Source organism: Marmota marmota, unplaced genomic scaffold, assembly GCF_001458135.2.
Source record: "Marmota marmota marmota unplaced genomic scaffold, marMar, whole genome shotgun sequence".
NCBI classification, from domain to species: Eukaryota; Metazoa; Chordata; class Mammalia; order Rodentia; family Sciuridae; genus Marmota; species Marmota marmota.
The window spans coordinates 57,975,766-57,991,005 of NW_025999968.1; the positions used below are offsets into that span (position 1 = coordinate 57,975,766).

The 15,240-nt window shown below is 49.8% G+C and overlaps 1 protein-coding gene across 7 annotated transcripts in view; it reads right to left on the reverse strand.

The window, feature by feature from the left end:
• Erg (ETS transcription factor ERG) overlaps nucleotides 1–15,240 on the reverse strand; it is a 155,144-nt gene that overhangs the window by 71,179 nt on the left and 68,725 nt on the right. The gene's annotated exons all lie outside the window — the stretch shown is intronic.

The following is a 15,240-nucleotide window of genomic DNA, read 5'->3' on the forward strand; positions in this document are numbered from 1 at the left end:
AAAAGAAGCCATATGTGTTCAGAACATATAATCAGTTGGTGAACTCCAAGGGAAGTTTAAGTACCAGAAGAGCCTGCTTTGGTGGCATTCGATGTAGAAACTGACCTAACACACATCTACAGTGTGTGTGTGTGTGTGTGTGTGTGTGTGTGTGTGTGAGAGAGAGAGAGAGAGAGAGAGAGAGAGAGAGAGAGAGAGGAGCATGTGGAAGCGTAGGCACACACCCAGTCATGGCCCTTCCTGCCTTGGGCTGTCACCACTCTGGGGATTCCTAACCCTGGGTCTCTCTCCCCCCAGCCTCCTGCCTCCTTAACCTGTTCCACTAGCTGACAGCCAATGAGAGGAGCTGGGAGCTAAAGGGAGAGAGGAATAAACTGCAGGCCTACCCCCTGGCTGCCCGTGAGACGTTCCTGGGGGAAGCCCGAGGAGCCCTGGGTGGAGTGAGGTGTGTGGCTCGCACAGGTCTGGGCCTCCCCCACGCCCCACCTGGCAGAGAAGGCAGAGCCGGCACCACGCCCTCCTGTCTCCCCTGGGCGGTGGATGGACCTGCGAGCCCAGGCTGAGGCTCTGCACAGGGGCAGGGGCGTGCTTCTCCAGACAGCACAGCAGAGGTGCGGGTCCGTATGGAGTGGATACTGGGAACGCGTTTTCCAAGAACAAAAGTTAAACCTGAGATAAGCAAAGGATTCGAAAGCTTGCATCACGCTGCCACAGTTCCTCAAGGGTCCTGAGATAACTCTGAGGATCTGGCTGCCCCATCTCCACAGCTCATGACCCTCAAGCACAGGTCACAGCGGAGGCAAGAATGGACCCATCTCAATGCACCTTTGACAACTGCACCCCGAGGGGAGCCTTCCCCATCAACCTCTGTGTCCACCATCAAGTGTGACTTCAAGGCCAGGCCTCCCAGGAGGAACTGGACATGCCCTGGGTGTCACTGTCAGATTCCACTGGAGAAGAGTTTCCAAGAAGGATGGTTTCAGGTCAGAGACTCCATCACCTTCTGAAAGTCCCTCTCATCCTGACAACTCTGAGCACCCTCGTTCCTGATATGAGGTCTATCCATCCATGAGCTCATGAATGCATTCAGCAAACATTTCAGGACTAACTAACTCTGTCTATACCCTTGATACAATTCAAGTCTCTTGCAAGAGAACTCAAGAGGTCTAGCCATCTGGCATTGATAAGCCATTATTTTAAGAAGAATCCCCATCTTTCTGGAGGGGAGTTTCACAGAAATTCAGCCACAAATGCTCATTACCATCATCAGCACCAGCAGGACTTGATGCTTTGGGACATTTTGTGTCTTAGGAACATGAATGGGGACATATGGACATGATTAACTGCATCTTGCTTTCTCCCAGAATCATCTTATAAATGGCTCTGGGCTATTCCCTTTCTTTCTTTCTTTTTAGGCAATATTAATTTGTAGGGAACGCTTTTTATTACATAATAAATTATTTCTCATTTTATTTTCAAATAGTAAACTGAGAAGTGAAACAATAGAACTTACAGGCAGCCCATCAGTCAGTCTTATCATCACGCAGTGTCACAGTTGGGATCTGGCTCACTTTTGGTGAAGGCTTGGTCCCCGCTGCAGGTGCTATTGGGACGGGGGAACTTTGGGAGGTAGAGCCTCACTGGAGGTCACTGGGGCCAGGCCTTTGAAAGGGCCGTTGGGACCCTGGCCCCTTCCTCCCTCTCTTTCTACTCCCTGGTCACCATGAAACCAGCGCCTATGGTCCACCATGCGCTCCCCACCATGATGTTCTGCCTCACCACAGTCCCCAAACAAGGGGACCAAGTGACTGTGGTCTGAAACCATGAGCCCAAAATAAATATTCCCTCTTTTTAAGCTGATTTTTCTCAGGCACTTTCCCCAGGGATGGAGGGCTGGCAGACCCACTTTGGTAGCGGAGCAGTCAGTGTGCAGGCTAATTGTCTATGTGAAGGAGACCGTGCTGGGCAGGAATCACAGCATCTCACACTCCCCCGGTCTATAGTGCACACGTGCGTTCACACACACGGCCTCGTTTAGTTCTAATATGATCTTCATTCCCCACGGAATAAATAAAGACAACATCGTCGTCTTTAGTACAGCCACTTCCCCAGCGACTTGTTTTTCCAATTGTACCATTCCTATTGAGCACTGCTGTCCACCATTTGCATATGATGTTATATTCTCTCACGGCTCATGGGTCTGTTTCTGGGGCCAACCACGCCATCATTGAATGGATGCAGGTGGCCATCTCCTTATCTGTAAAATGGGGCCAAGGGTTGCTCTCACCTGTCACATCTGCTCCAAGCTGTAAAACATTTCATACGACGCCTCTCTAAGCATTCCATCATGATGGCTGTGGTCGCCCCGGTGACTTACAGCGGACTGACCTCAAGTTGGTGAAGGTGAGCTAGCTTATACCAGTGGACATGATGGGAGATGGCAGAAAGAAAGGAAGGGCAGGGATTCTGTGTGTTGATCCCAGATCGTCTAAACTATCACGCTAACATGAAAGGCTTTTCTCTTTTAAAAAAATGACTCCAGGGACCGGGGTTGTGGCTCAGCAGTAGAGCACTCATAGTCAAAGATGACAGCTGACCTCAAAGTCTAGCATGTGTGTGGCGCTGGGTTTGATCCTCAGCACCACGTAAAAATAAATAAATAAAATAAAGGTATTGTGTCCAACTACAAATAAAAAAAAAAAACGTATTTTAAAAAAGATGCCAGAAAATCATTAACTTGAAGGGATTCCTGTGCTGACTGCACTTACCTGAGCACACACCTATGGGCCATCCCCACGCGGCTGTGTCGGAGGGGAGAGACCTCACGGCACCCTGGTGCTTCTTTTCTCACACACTCACGCTTTATGGTTACACTCAACCAGCTGCTTCATAAGCAAAACCTGGCACTAGGAGCCTTACAAGATTCATTTTGCTTTCAGAATGTAATGAAAGGAAAACCAAGTGCCATCGACGTGGCGCTACTAAATTTCTATTTCACTTATTTTTGTAAGGGTCTATTAAAATCACCAGGTAGTAATAGTAGACAAAAGATCTGGTTGAATAATGTGCATTTTTTGGTAGAAATAAGATGCTAACAAAAAAGACCAGCCTGGGAGACACCTTGTAAATTTTCTCCTAAGGCTGACTGTGGGCTGGGAGGCTCTGGAGGACAGAGGCTGGCTTCTCTGTAGGCACCTAAGCACTGGAGACTTCATAAACACGTCCCCTTGAAGACCAAGATCGTGGAGGCCAGTGATAAGTGGGTAAATAGTCCCATTGCTTAAGTATTAAAGATAGGAAGGACAACGCACCCGTAGAAAGTGTTGCATCCTGGTTATCAACTCAAGGCCACGTCCCTTCCCTCCCAGGGAGGAGGGTGTCTGGCAATACGTGGGGTGATTCCAGTTGTCACTGCAACGGACAGGGCGCTCTGGCAGTCAGAGGGCACAGCCAGGAACACCTTCCAAGGGTGGTCTAGAGCCACATAGTCAAAGATGACAGCTGACCTCAAAGCCACAGCACCTCCTGTTGAGAAGAGCGATGCCCCCCGGAGTTCACTGAAGACGCAGAACTCCTAGAAGAGCTGAGGCCAGAGTCTCGCCTTTCTGGGACACAACCAGTCACAGAGTCGTTTAAGTTTGCCTCCCACCCCCACCTCCCCAGGTGAATCTGCCAGACACTCATAGTGTGGCTCAGACTTATCCAAGATCCTGAGCACAGAGTGAAATTACTCAACGACCAAACTGTCATTAGCCTTCTACAAGTAAGAAAATGACTTAAGCCTCACTGTTTCACTTTAATTGCTCAATTTCTTCTTATCTAAACTTGACCACAGATATCTAAAATCTGAGAATTGTAGGCCAACAAGAGGGACCATGATTCAAAAGCCTCACCTATTTGTTAAAGATGGAAATCAATTCCCTTTCTAATTACATCTACTGTGGAAAATAGGGGTTGGGCTAGAAAGATGAAATGCTTCTAGATTTTTTAATGTCTAAAATGCACCTTGGACCTCACAGGCCCACACAGATCACCGGATCCTCCTCTAAAATCTGCCTGTCCCTCGCTCCATCCTCTCTACCCTGCTTTTTCTGATTGATTGCATAACGTGTGATTTACATATTGTTCAATGATTGTGAGTATCTGCGGGCATTTACTGATTTGGTTTCTATCTGAAATAATCGTTCTTGGTTTTCAGAATATAAAACCAGAATCGGAACACAAACCCCACGAGGACAGAAACTTTGTCCCCAGAATGTAGAACAACTCTTGGCATACACCAGCCATGGGATATTTGCAGAATAAAAGAATGAATGAATGAAATCCTGCACTATCGTTTGCTGCCTTGAGATTCTGATGTAGAATACTGCATCCCAGCACTCTATGACATGGGTGTCACATTAGCCTTTATGCCAACTCATCGACTGAGCGCTGAGCACTTTGCAGTTTAAGAAGCACCTTGTGATCATTATCTCACTTGATCCTCCTAAGCGCTGCCTGTGGCATACAGGCTGAATTTTATGGTGGCCAGTTTAGAGATAAACCCTGGGTCAAGCTGCCAGAGCTCACCTGCATCCGGCTTTTGGATCTTCCAAGGCTCTAATTCTAATGGCAGTGAGGCTGTGGGCTCCCAGGTTCGGGGCCAGGGCCAGGGAGCTCTGATGGACTCATGGTTTTGTCCCGGGGCAGCCCCAGTTCTGAGATTGGAGGTGCAGCTCTGAGGGTCAGGAGGGAAAGAAGACTGTTCCCACTGCAACTGAGGGAGGGAGGTGACACAGCCACTAAGATAGTTTCCTTTTTTTCATGACCTTAAGAGAAGGAGATGACTGCATGGGGCAAACCTTCGACTTTGAGCCCCGTCCTGCTCGCTGTCCACAGGGACTCATGGGCACCTTGTCCAAAAGAAGGGACTGTGGCCACCCACTCCCTGCTCTGCAGCCCACCCCTCACCTGCACTTGACCCCTCCGCTGGCTGTGCCCCCGTGTCTGCTACGCTCAACGGAAGGCCAGAGGCACACACAGGAGGGCGGCACTGCCCGCGACCCACAGACCCTGTCCACTTTCCCCTGGCTGGCCTTCTGAAGTGTAGCAAATTTTCAGAATATTAAAAAGTCTGCAAAAATGCACAGGTGGTCCTATCTGCAGAGGCTCACTGAGGTGAAAGTGACACACATTCGGTAGAAAACATACTCAGAAGTTTGAATCTGAATTTTTCCTGGGCTAGCATCATGCACCACGGTCTCCTACGATGCTGGGCAGCAGCAGAGTGGTCAGCCACACCACCACAAGGGTGAGCAGGGCCCTCCGGGTGTGCTCGGCTGCTAGGCCAGGAGGGAAGCAGGTTAGTGTCCTCAGCGCTGTCTCAGCTATTTTCAACCTGAGATGGGCTGGTGGGGATGTCGCCCCTTGCAAGTTGAGGGCACCTGCACTTCAAAATGAAGCAAAGCATGGCTTAAAAATAAGTGAAGGCTCAGAGACAGGACAGAAGGACACAGGAGCACCCGATGGCTGATACTGGGGTGATCTGAGCAACCAAAGAAATTAAGAAAGTTCTCTCTCAGAGTCCAAAGAATAAAATAAATATCCATGTGGATATAAATTAATGATAGAATTGAGTGAACAACTGGAGGATAGGAGACAACTTTTTAAAGAAAAGAATCCCAAATAAGAAGCAGGGAAGGAATGGGGGAGGTGGAAAGTCCCCGTGGGAGCCCCCCAGTTCTGACTCCTGCAGGAAGACCAGCCGCAGAGGCTGGATTAGTGGGAGACACACGGGGTGGGGGGGGGGCATGCGGTGCTTGCACGACTTCACCTCCTCCCTCAGAAGATCTGCTCGTGACTCCTGCTGCGCTAACACATGTCTACAACCCAGTGATCCCTGACCCTCCAAGAGGGAGCTTAGTTCCCCTCCCCTAGAGTGGGTGCAATGGGTGGCCTGCTTCCCAGACGTAGGTGTGGAGAGGGAGAAAGGCAGGAACCATGGGGAAGCAACCAGGAGACACCACTGTAAGAAGCGAGGCAGGTCAACGCGCCACACTCACGTGACATCACAGACCCAACAAGGTGCACACGTTCCCTCTGGGATATCCTGCTGACCGTCTGTGCTCTCTGTCCATGGCAAAACCCAAGAGACGGACATTCTGCAGAATTCCTGAGCCTCGTGCTTCACCCCAAGGTCGGAAAGATGAGAAAGAATGAGAAACTGTCGGCAATGGGACAATCCAGGAGATGTGACACTAGATGGAATGGGCATCCTGGGTTGGAAAAGGGGAGCCACAGAGAATTTGGAAAATGTGTAAGTCTGTAGTTTATTTAAAGCAGAGGATGGCGATCTCTAGTCGGGTGGTAAATATTTTCAGCTCCATAGGTCCCATGGCCTCCTCTGAAGCCACTCCCCTCCGTCATGGCAGGACAAAGGCAGGCAAGGGGTAGGATTCTAGGTAAACCTCCTGTTGTTGTAGGAGTGGGATGGATTCGGCGTGGGAGCCAAGTTTCCCGGCTCCTGGTTAATAATGTTGTACCAATGTTCATTTCTTGGTTCCAATCACTGGACCATGGTTATGTAAGATGCTAACACAGGGAGAAGTGGGGTGCAGGGTGCAGGAACTCCCTTATGATCTTCCTGACACTTCCATAAACTTGGAATTTTTAAAAATAAATGTTTTTTAAAGGAAGTAGAAAAAACTTGGTGATCGTGTGTCACTTTCTGATGGTTTCCGTGTCCCGCTCTTCTCCCTGGTAACTAGACACACTTGGGAAGTGACCACACATTCAGGCCACATCCTATAAATACAGTCAATGCCACAAACCACCTTTCCATGTCTACTCTGAACAAAGTAAGAGATGGCAGGCCCGTGATGTCACAAGAGCACGGAAGAGTGATCAGGATCCAGGTCCTTAGAATGAGGGTTTTGGAGCCTCAGCCCAGGGGCTGATGGGGATGAGTTTGCAGCTTCACAGCTTTGGACAGAGGCTGTTCCACTGTGCCTCCGCTCATCAAAACGGCTGGACAGAGCCCACGGAAACCCAGGCCACAGTATCATTTTCAAGAAAAGCACACCAAATATGCGTTCATCTTCCACTCCAAATCTCTTCTAATGAAAAGAAGAACTGCTCTGTCACGGCTACTGTGTAGAGTGGCCGGGACTAGAATTCATGTCTCTGGGCTCGAATCCTTCAAAATTAGAGATGTGGAGGATATTCTAGGGTCATGGAACCCATTCTCCATCACGTTCCCCGGCAGGAGCTCAGTATGCAAAGCAGGCACCCAGATAGGGCAGGGGTGCTGGGGAAGCGGGAGAGGGGTGCAGGAGTCTGTTGGCAAACCACACCTGAGCCAGAGCCTTGAGGTCCCCTTGGGGCTGAGGAAGCCTAAGAGTGGCCCCCGAGTTTCAGGTGGGAGGACACAGAGGTGACGCCTTGGACTGAGACTCACGAGGACCTGTCTGCTGCGCTGCGTGGGTCGGCCTTAATGCAGACCACGCGGTGGGAGCCAGCAAAGCTCATCTGCACATCCAGTGACAGGACCAAGTTCATGCCTTGGAACAGTGACATGGAAAGTGAAGGTTAAGGGTGGGAGCACAGCAGTGAACAAACAGGAAGAGCTGGCCAGGCCTGGTGCCATCCGTCCCAAGGGCTGCCCTGGACAGTGCTGCCCTGGGAGGGTCCGAACGTGGGTCTGAGGCCCCTAGGAAGCTGATTTTTCTCATCATGGGCACCTCAGCTGCTCAGTTGAGTCAAGAGGTGCCAGTGACGGCTCAGGTTTCCTAAGTTACAGGAGCAGAACAAGCACAGCAAGTCCACCCTGTGCTGGGCTGAGCCCTGTTGGGGAAGTTCCTCAAATGGCTTTGGCCCCGTGTGCCACCGCACGCGCCGTCCAGGCAGGTGCGGCTGTCATGCCGGCCTTTATCTTGCTCAGAGCTCCACTGCTCCTGGGGACGCCAAGCCCAGCTTTTTCTATCTTAACATAACCATACATCTAATTCTCTTTATAAGAACATTCTCTTCCTTTTGAAGAGAACGTCATTATCTTCCATACCAGAGAGTGTTGAAATAATGACTCAAGCTGAATCCCACCTTGACCTACGGGAAACTGACTCAAATCTGTCGAACACGAAGACGCATTTACACACACCCAGGAGGAAATATTCTTTGTGGCCACAGAGCAAATAATCAAAAAGAGCCCCGGGGGCTGGGGCTGCAGCTCAGTGGCAGAGCACTTGCCCAGCATGTGTGAGGCACTGGGTTTGATATTGAGCATCATATAAAAATAAACAAATAAAGTCAAGCTTCCATCTACAATTACACAAAATATATATATAAAGGGGAGGGGACAGGGAGGGATGTTAAAGACAAGGTCTAAGGATGCTATTATTTGGTGAAATGAAATTGTATTTAAATGTATGATTTAGTATCATTTTACAGTTCACTTGAGTTCTACCTACATAAAATGGGTGAGTTTGGAATTGCATAAAGGAAACTGCAAAACAAAGGAAGTTGGAAAAAGTAAGACCACTGATTTTCTTTTTTCCTGACAGCATGATAATGGGGACCACGCAGGGAGCTGAACGTGTTCCCACAGGAGCTCTCGTTTCTAAGGAGCATTTACTTCCCAGAGGTGGCATGCTATCTGGGAGGGGCAGCTCTGGCCAAGGTCTGAGTCACGGAGTCATCCTAGAAGGCAGGACACTGTGGGTCCTTGACTCCACCAACAGAAATGGTCATGCTGAGGTCATCCTGCACTCTCAACACCACCCTCCCCAAACACTCACGGCCCTTGCTCCTGCAGGAGGTCTCGGAAGGGAAGTGGCCCATTTCTCAACAGAGAAGCCGAGAAATGAGAACACGGGATCACACTGGGCGCTGCCCTTGAAGGTCACCAGAGGCAACACAGTTCTGCACAGCCTCTTTGCAATGCAGGGTCAGGTGAGCCTCGGGGTGTCCCTGGAGGGGGCGTGTCCTCCAGTTCTCAGAGGCAGAGCCTCTGAGGCCAGAGAGGACACACCAAGCACTCACGCCTCCTCCTGGCCTCTTACCGGAAGACCTCGTGCTTTGGGGGCTTAAATGTCTTCTTAAGCCACACAGAAACTTGAGGGACAGTGAGAGGCTCTGGCAGGGTCACTGAAAAATGATGACATCTGCTCCTGCCCTGAAGGTGGTGACCGTGTCCCTGTATTCAGAATATAGAAACAGCACGACAAGAAGAGAACATTGGCCCTCGGACATCTCTAACCCACAGCAGTGTCTCTCGGCCTGACGACAATGCACCTCACTGTTCTCAGTGGAGTGGATGGATCTGAGTAAAGGAAACATCATAGATAGCCCACCTTAGTGACATGGTCACAATGTGGCAGGCTCTAGGAGAGTGCCCCTCTCAATCCCTGCACGGCTGTACCGGAGCTTTTAAAGTAGGAGCTACCATTATGCCCACTGTCAAGGTGGGGAAACTGAGGCTCTGCACTTAGGAAGTTGTCTTGAGCATGTTTCCAGAAGGCATCCCAAGTCTAACCCCCACTGCTCTGTACCAGCTGAAGACAGTGCACCAAGCAGCCCCAGACTGACCGCCTGCAGAGTCACCCCAAATACAGGGAGCTAGAGAATCTGCAGAGCTGCCCGGGGCCAGGAGATGGGGTGAAACGGAGGAGCGACCCCTCATCAGGGCAGGCCCCTCCTCAGATGGCGTCCTCTGTGAAACCATGAGAGGACACACTGCTCTCGGACACACAAGCCGGTCCCTGCCTCGGGCCTTGGCCCACTGCCAGCTCCCCAGACAGACAAACATCACTGCGATCACCCTCACTGACACCTGGTCCACACTGAGCCCCACCTGGCCTGCCACAGGGCTTCTACCTCAGTTCTGCCCAACACTTCTGGCCTCCTGCCAGATCCCATCTTGGCTACCTGTGTGCCACCTGTCAGTGTCCCCCACATGTCCCCACTGCACTGAGGGTGCCAAGTGAGCCTCGCTGTCCTGCTAGGTGGCCCTGGTGGAGCCCAATACATGGCTGGTGAACAGTGGGTGTGTCAGTTGGCCCACACCAAACCCCAAAGGGACCCAGCAGCCTGCCTGTCATCTGTAGGTAAAGATGATACGTAAGAGGCTGGGCCGGGCCTCAGTGTAGAGCACAAGTCTGGAGTGGGTGAGGCCCTGGGTTTGATCCACCGCGTGTAAATACATAAATAAATAAATAAAAGATCCATTTACAACTAAAAAAAATATTTAAAAAAGAAAAAGGAAAAACAAAAAGATGATATGTAAGGAATCTGGGAAATTAGAAACTTGAAGTGTTCACGGGACTAAGAGGAAGAGCCCAGCGTAGGTCCCTCTGAGCTGGACTCAGCGTGGGTGGCACCTGACACACCCGCCAACTCTAGGCCCTTTACTTTGCCCCCACTGGGTCACTATCCATCAGTTACAGCTGTATTCAGGCTCAGTGGGCGTCCTCTGGAATGACCTCTAACTGCAGAAAAAGTATCTTAACACCTTCAGGAGCCTGACCACAGCTTTGTGTCACAGGGTGGGATTCTGTGGGGAGGTGGCTGCGATGGCCTTTGGGCCTTGTCACCAAGCACGCTGGCCCAAAAGCTCCCACTGTCCCTGCTATTTGTGAGCTTGGGCCCTGGCAACACCTCCCAGTGTGTCCTCCTGCGCTGTTCTCTGAGAAGGGCCACCACTGCGCGCTGCTCCTCTGCATCCCACCACTCACAGCCCCAAGCAGTCACCCTCCTTCTAACGGCCGATGACAGCTCCAATGGCCGGGCAAAAATCAGTTGAAGGAAAGGGAAGTCTTGTCGGAAACGAGATTAATCTTGTAACGAGTGTTCAGCCCTGATAACCCATCTGGGCACAGAACTGCTTAAACCGGAGAGCAATTAACCTTCACCCGACAGGCAATGTCCAACCGTTATAAACATTAAAGAGACAGAACGGTCCCCGCACCCCTAGACTAAACAACCAGATTTGGACTCCATGCATAGCCCGTTTGTGCAGATGTGCACCAATGACAAAGCCCAGGGTAAAGGTGGGTGCCGACTCTGTGGCTGACTCGGGTGACTCCCAGTCCTGGTTTGGGTTGAGGGATGAGCATGACAATCTCTAGGGGACCTAGATGTAGCTGTTCTCCTGCAGGCCCAGGTCCACTGTAAGGATGAACTCGAAATTTTTCTTTTTCTAACTGCAGAAACATTGGCAGTGAGCTCTCTCTCTCACCAGCTGCTTTCTTCCAACCACGCAGATGCTGCATGGGTGCTGTAGCATGTGGGCACAGACGCCAGCCACTTCCAATCTCTGAGAGGTTCTTGGCTTCACGTGCAAGCCTGTGATCTCGCCCTTATCAGCATGTGCCCCAACGGACTGAGCTAACCAAGGTGGCCTGTGCAGAATACCAGCAGTGGGGGAATTCACTAGGAAACCTGCAGTTAAAAATAACCTTTTTAAGCCGGGTGCAATGGTGCACACCTGTAATCCCAGTGGCTTGGGAGGCTGAGGCAGGAGGACCACAAGTTCAAAGCCAGCCTCAGCAATTTAGCAAAGTCCTAAGTAACTCTGTGAAACCCTGTCTGTAAATAAAATATAAAAAATGGGTGGGGATGTGGCTCAGTGGTTAAGCACCCGTGTTCAATCCCCAGTACAAAAAAAAAAAAAAAACAGATGATCTTTACAACACCAAAGAGCTCCAAGGTCCTTTAACTCATCAGCCAGGCAGTGGCTTTGTTTCGAATTAGGAGTTAGGAATCATATCGAGCCACTGGATTCCATGTATGTACAAGGTACTGACAATAAACAGAGAAAGGTTGAGTCCCCTATAACCCAGAGGTGGCTACGACCAATGTAGGGTACATAACAGGCTTAGCATTTAAACAAGAACAATATTTAGGTCTATGTGCAAGGAAACATAAGAAATATATCCTCTATTTTGCCCAGCCATTGGAGCTCAGTTTTTTTTAAAAAATGGAAAAAAATGAAAGCATTCTTTTAGTGTGTTCTAAGCACATTTACCTCCCCCAAAGTTTTAATCGAGTTATCATAATGACCTAGGATAGCTCTCAGAATTGCCCATCCTACCATGGCTCTTATCTGGCCCTTGAACCCCGTGGGCAACTCATGGCTGTCAAGGTCCCCTGTGCAACAGGCTGAGCCCAGGGTTTGGCTCACTCCTGTGTCTCCAGCTGGGTCCCACGAGCAGCACTCGAAGGTGGCATGGCAGGGCACGTGCGCCACATGGAGGAGTTCTGCTGAGTCCCAGGACCAGGCGTTCTGGCAACAGGGCCTCGCTATGATGGCTGCCAATCATACACCTGTCGGTGCTTTTCTGAGGGTGAGAAGTCCTGACCCACCGAGTGGGCACGTGGAGAGCAAGCAACGGGAGTCACCCCCACCACAGGGTTCCACCTCATCTCCGTGTCTGTGGCTAAGTGGATGCCAGCAAAGGCTGGCAACAGTGTGACTCTCCCAGGCACACCGGAAGCTTCCCAGTGCCTTAACCTGGGGAGAGGAGGAGCTGGCCTTGGGCACCTAAACCGGCCAATGACATGTAGTGAAGTGGCCATCATGTCACCTAACTAGACAAGGGCACTCAGGGATGCCACAGGAGCCCCTGGATTGCTTTTTAAAGTTGTGTTTCTTTCCCCAGATGATCTCGCGGAGTCCTCCGTGTTAGTGGCATGATGAGCAGTCAGAACTGATAGTGTCTGACGGTGAGCCAGCGGAGGGAGCCCACTGTGACTCCAGCCTTGGAACTGTGTCGATTCAGCTGCAGACGTCCTGGAGAAGGCCACAGGAACCATGCTTTCACGGACCCAACCAGCACACTGTCCTTCAGGGCAGGCTGGAAGGCCGGAGGAGGGCGGCGGGCAGCCCAAGGGCACATGGTCCCCGGTGCTGAGCCCTGAGCCTGCCCTGGGCTGCCTGCGTTTCTTGACATCTCCCAAGTAAAGTGACGAGATAAGGGAAACCACAACATCATACCCAGTGTCTTGTGAAACTGAAACAGTTGCCGAGTAAACACTTGGCCTTACAGTGATTTTATTCTGATTGGCACAGGATTTGACAACGTAATGGCTCGCGGGCCAGCTCTAAATGCTGTGAAGTTTCATTTCTTTTTTTTTTTTTTTTCAGGAGAACTAGCTGCACTGCCCTCTTCCAAAATGCTGTTTACACCTGAGTGACTGATTCATGAGCATGGTCAGAACAGTCCTGGCAGGACTTCACCCGTTAGTGACTGTGGATGAAGGAGCCCGGCACCACAATTAGAAACCTACGACCAGGGGAGAGGGTCCCCCTTGAGACCTTTCCTTCCTTCCCACCTGTAGGGTTTGAACACTGTTACCCCAAGTCCACGTTCACCTGGAACCTCAGGATGTGGTCTTGTTCAGAAACAGCATCTTTGCTAATGTCAAGTAATGACCAAAGTGAGGTCACACCAGGTTAGAGTAGGTCGTGAATTCCGTGAACACGTCCTAAGAGACACGGGAGAGCCCCCAGGGACACAGAGAAAAGAGAGAGCAGAGAGTGGACGGAGGTGTCCACCCCCAAGGATCACAAGGACTGTGGGCACTACCAGAACCCTGGAGAGGGCCAGGGAACGGAGCCTCCCTCAGCCTCCGGGAGGAAGCAGCCTGCCCACCTTGGCCTTGGCCTTCTGGCCTCCTCAACTGTGGGAGAAGACAGCTCTCTGCTTTCAACCCCGGCTGTGGGAGCGTTACGGCTGCCCTGGGAGACAAACACCCCTCCTGTGGATGCTGTTTTTAACAAAAATCTTGCCACTCTGGGGAACTAGAGGACCCATCACTTGCCTTATAGAGTTAGTACAGCTTCCAACAGCGTTGGAGTGTATGTAAGTCAAGAATTACGTTGCTCTCTGGTGACAGTAACCAGAGAGTCTATATTTTCCAAAATAAATCTGATTTTGTAAACCTTTACACACCAACTCCTATGCCCTCCCTCACACCGCTGGGCAGAGTGTCCAGTTCACATCTTAATGGCCCTCACACCTGGCCCTATGGCCAGGTGTGGTGACAAACAGCTTTAGTTTTCTCAAAGTTTTATTTGCTTGAAAATAATTTTAGAAGTCAAAAACAAACAACTGAAGGAAATTAAAATCTCATTTCCTCCGTATGTTTTCCAACCAACAATCGTGGGCAAATTAGTCAATCATGGTCGCTCCACACATACTCGTCCTCCAAATCCTGGTCCTCCTAGGGGCTGCTTTTAATTATCCTGAAACAATTAAAAGTGGCCTGATCCAAAGGATAATTAGGGTGAGACACAATGGGTTCCTGGAGGGCCAGGCAAGTTGCCTCCAACAGTTTGACTCCCAAATAAAATCATTTCCTTTTCTTTGACTCCTTAAAAACTAGATTGTATACAAGAGGAACCCCGTCAGATTTCTTGGAATCACACCACTGCCAAGTGTGTGCTTCACTGGGGAAAAGTTTTATTTATTCATTTATTTATTCGTACCGAGGATTGAACTCAGGGGCACTCGACCACTGAGCCTCATCCTCAGCCCTACTTTGTATGTTTTTTAGAGACTGGGTCTCACTGAGTTGCTTAGTGCCTTGCTATTGCTGAGGCTGGCTTTGAACTTGTGATCCTCCTATCTCAGCCTCCCCAGCCGCTGGGATTACAGGCATGCGCCACTGCACCTGGCTGGGGAAAGGTTTTAATATGCATTTTATCACTTATTCCTGCTTCATTCATTTAGCAAATACATATAGGCGTCACTTTATGTGTGAGCCCCTTTGGAGACAAGGGCAAGATGAATTCTTCAATGATTAGACTGAAAACTTAGTTCATAAAAAACTTACCACACTAATAAAAATACTTTAGGTTTTATGAGAGATCACCTTTTCATTGTCTTCTATATAATATTTTAATCTGTAAAGTTCCATATATTAACTAATATGTTTGCAAATTTCTAAATTTCAGCAGGGAGTGCCATTTCACTACCTAAAGCTAGTCATTAATTGCTATTGAAATCCATCTTTATGATAAAGCAGATTATTTTGCAACTGAATATAAATCCTCATTATTGGTGAAACTATTATGTTATATGACATCCACTGCAGATGTCATTTACGTAGTAAGTATAGTCCAGTAGTCGGCCAGATTCCAATGAACGTGGAAACCTTTGTGTGAACCAGTTGGTGGAGACCAGCGTGTGGTTTGAGGGATTAAATTACAGTGTCACTGAAATTTTAAAGGAGTGACTACAGGAACAAAAGTGGAAAAACAAATAG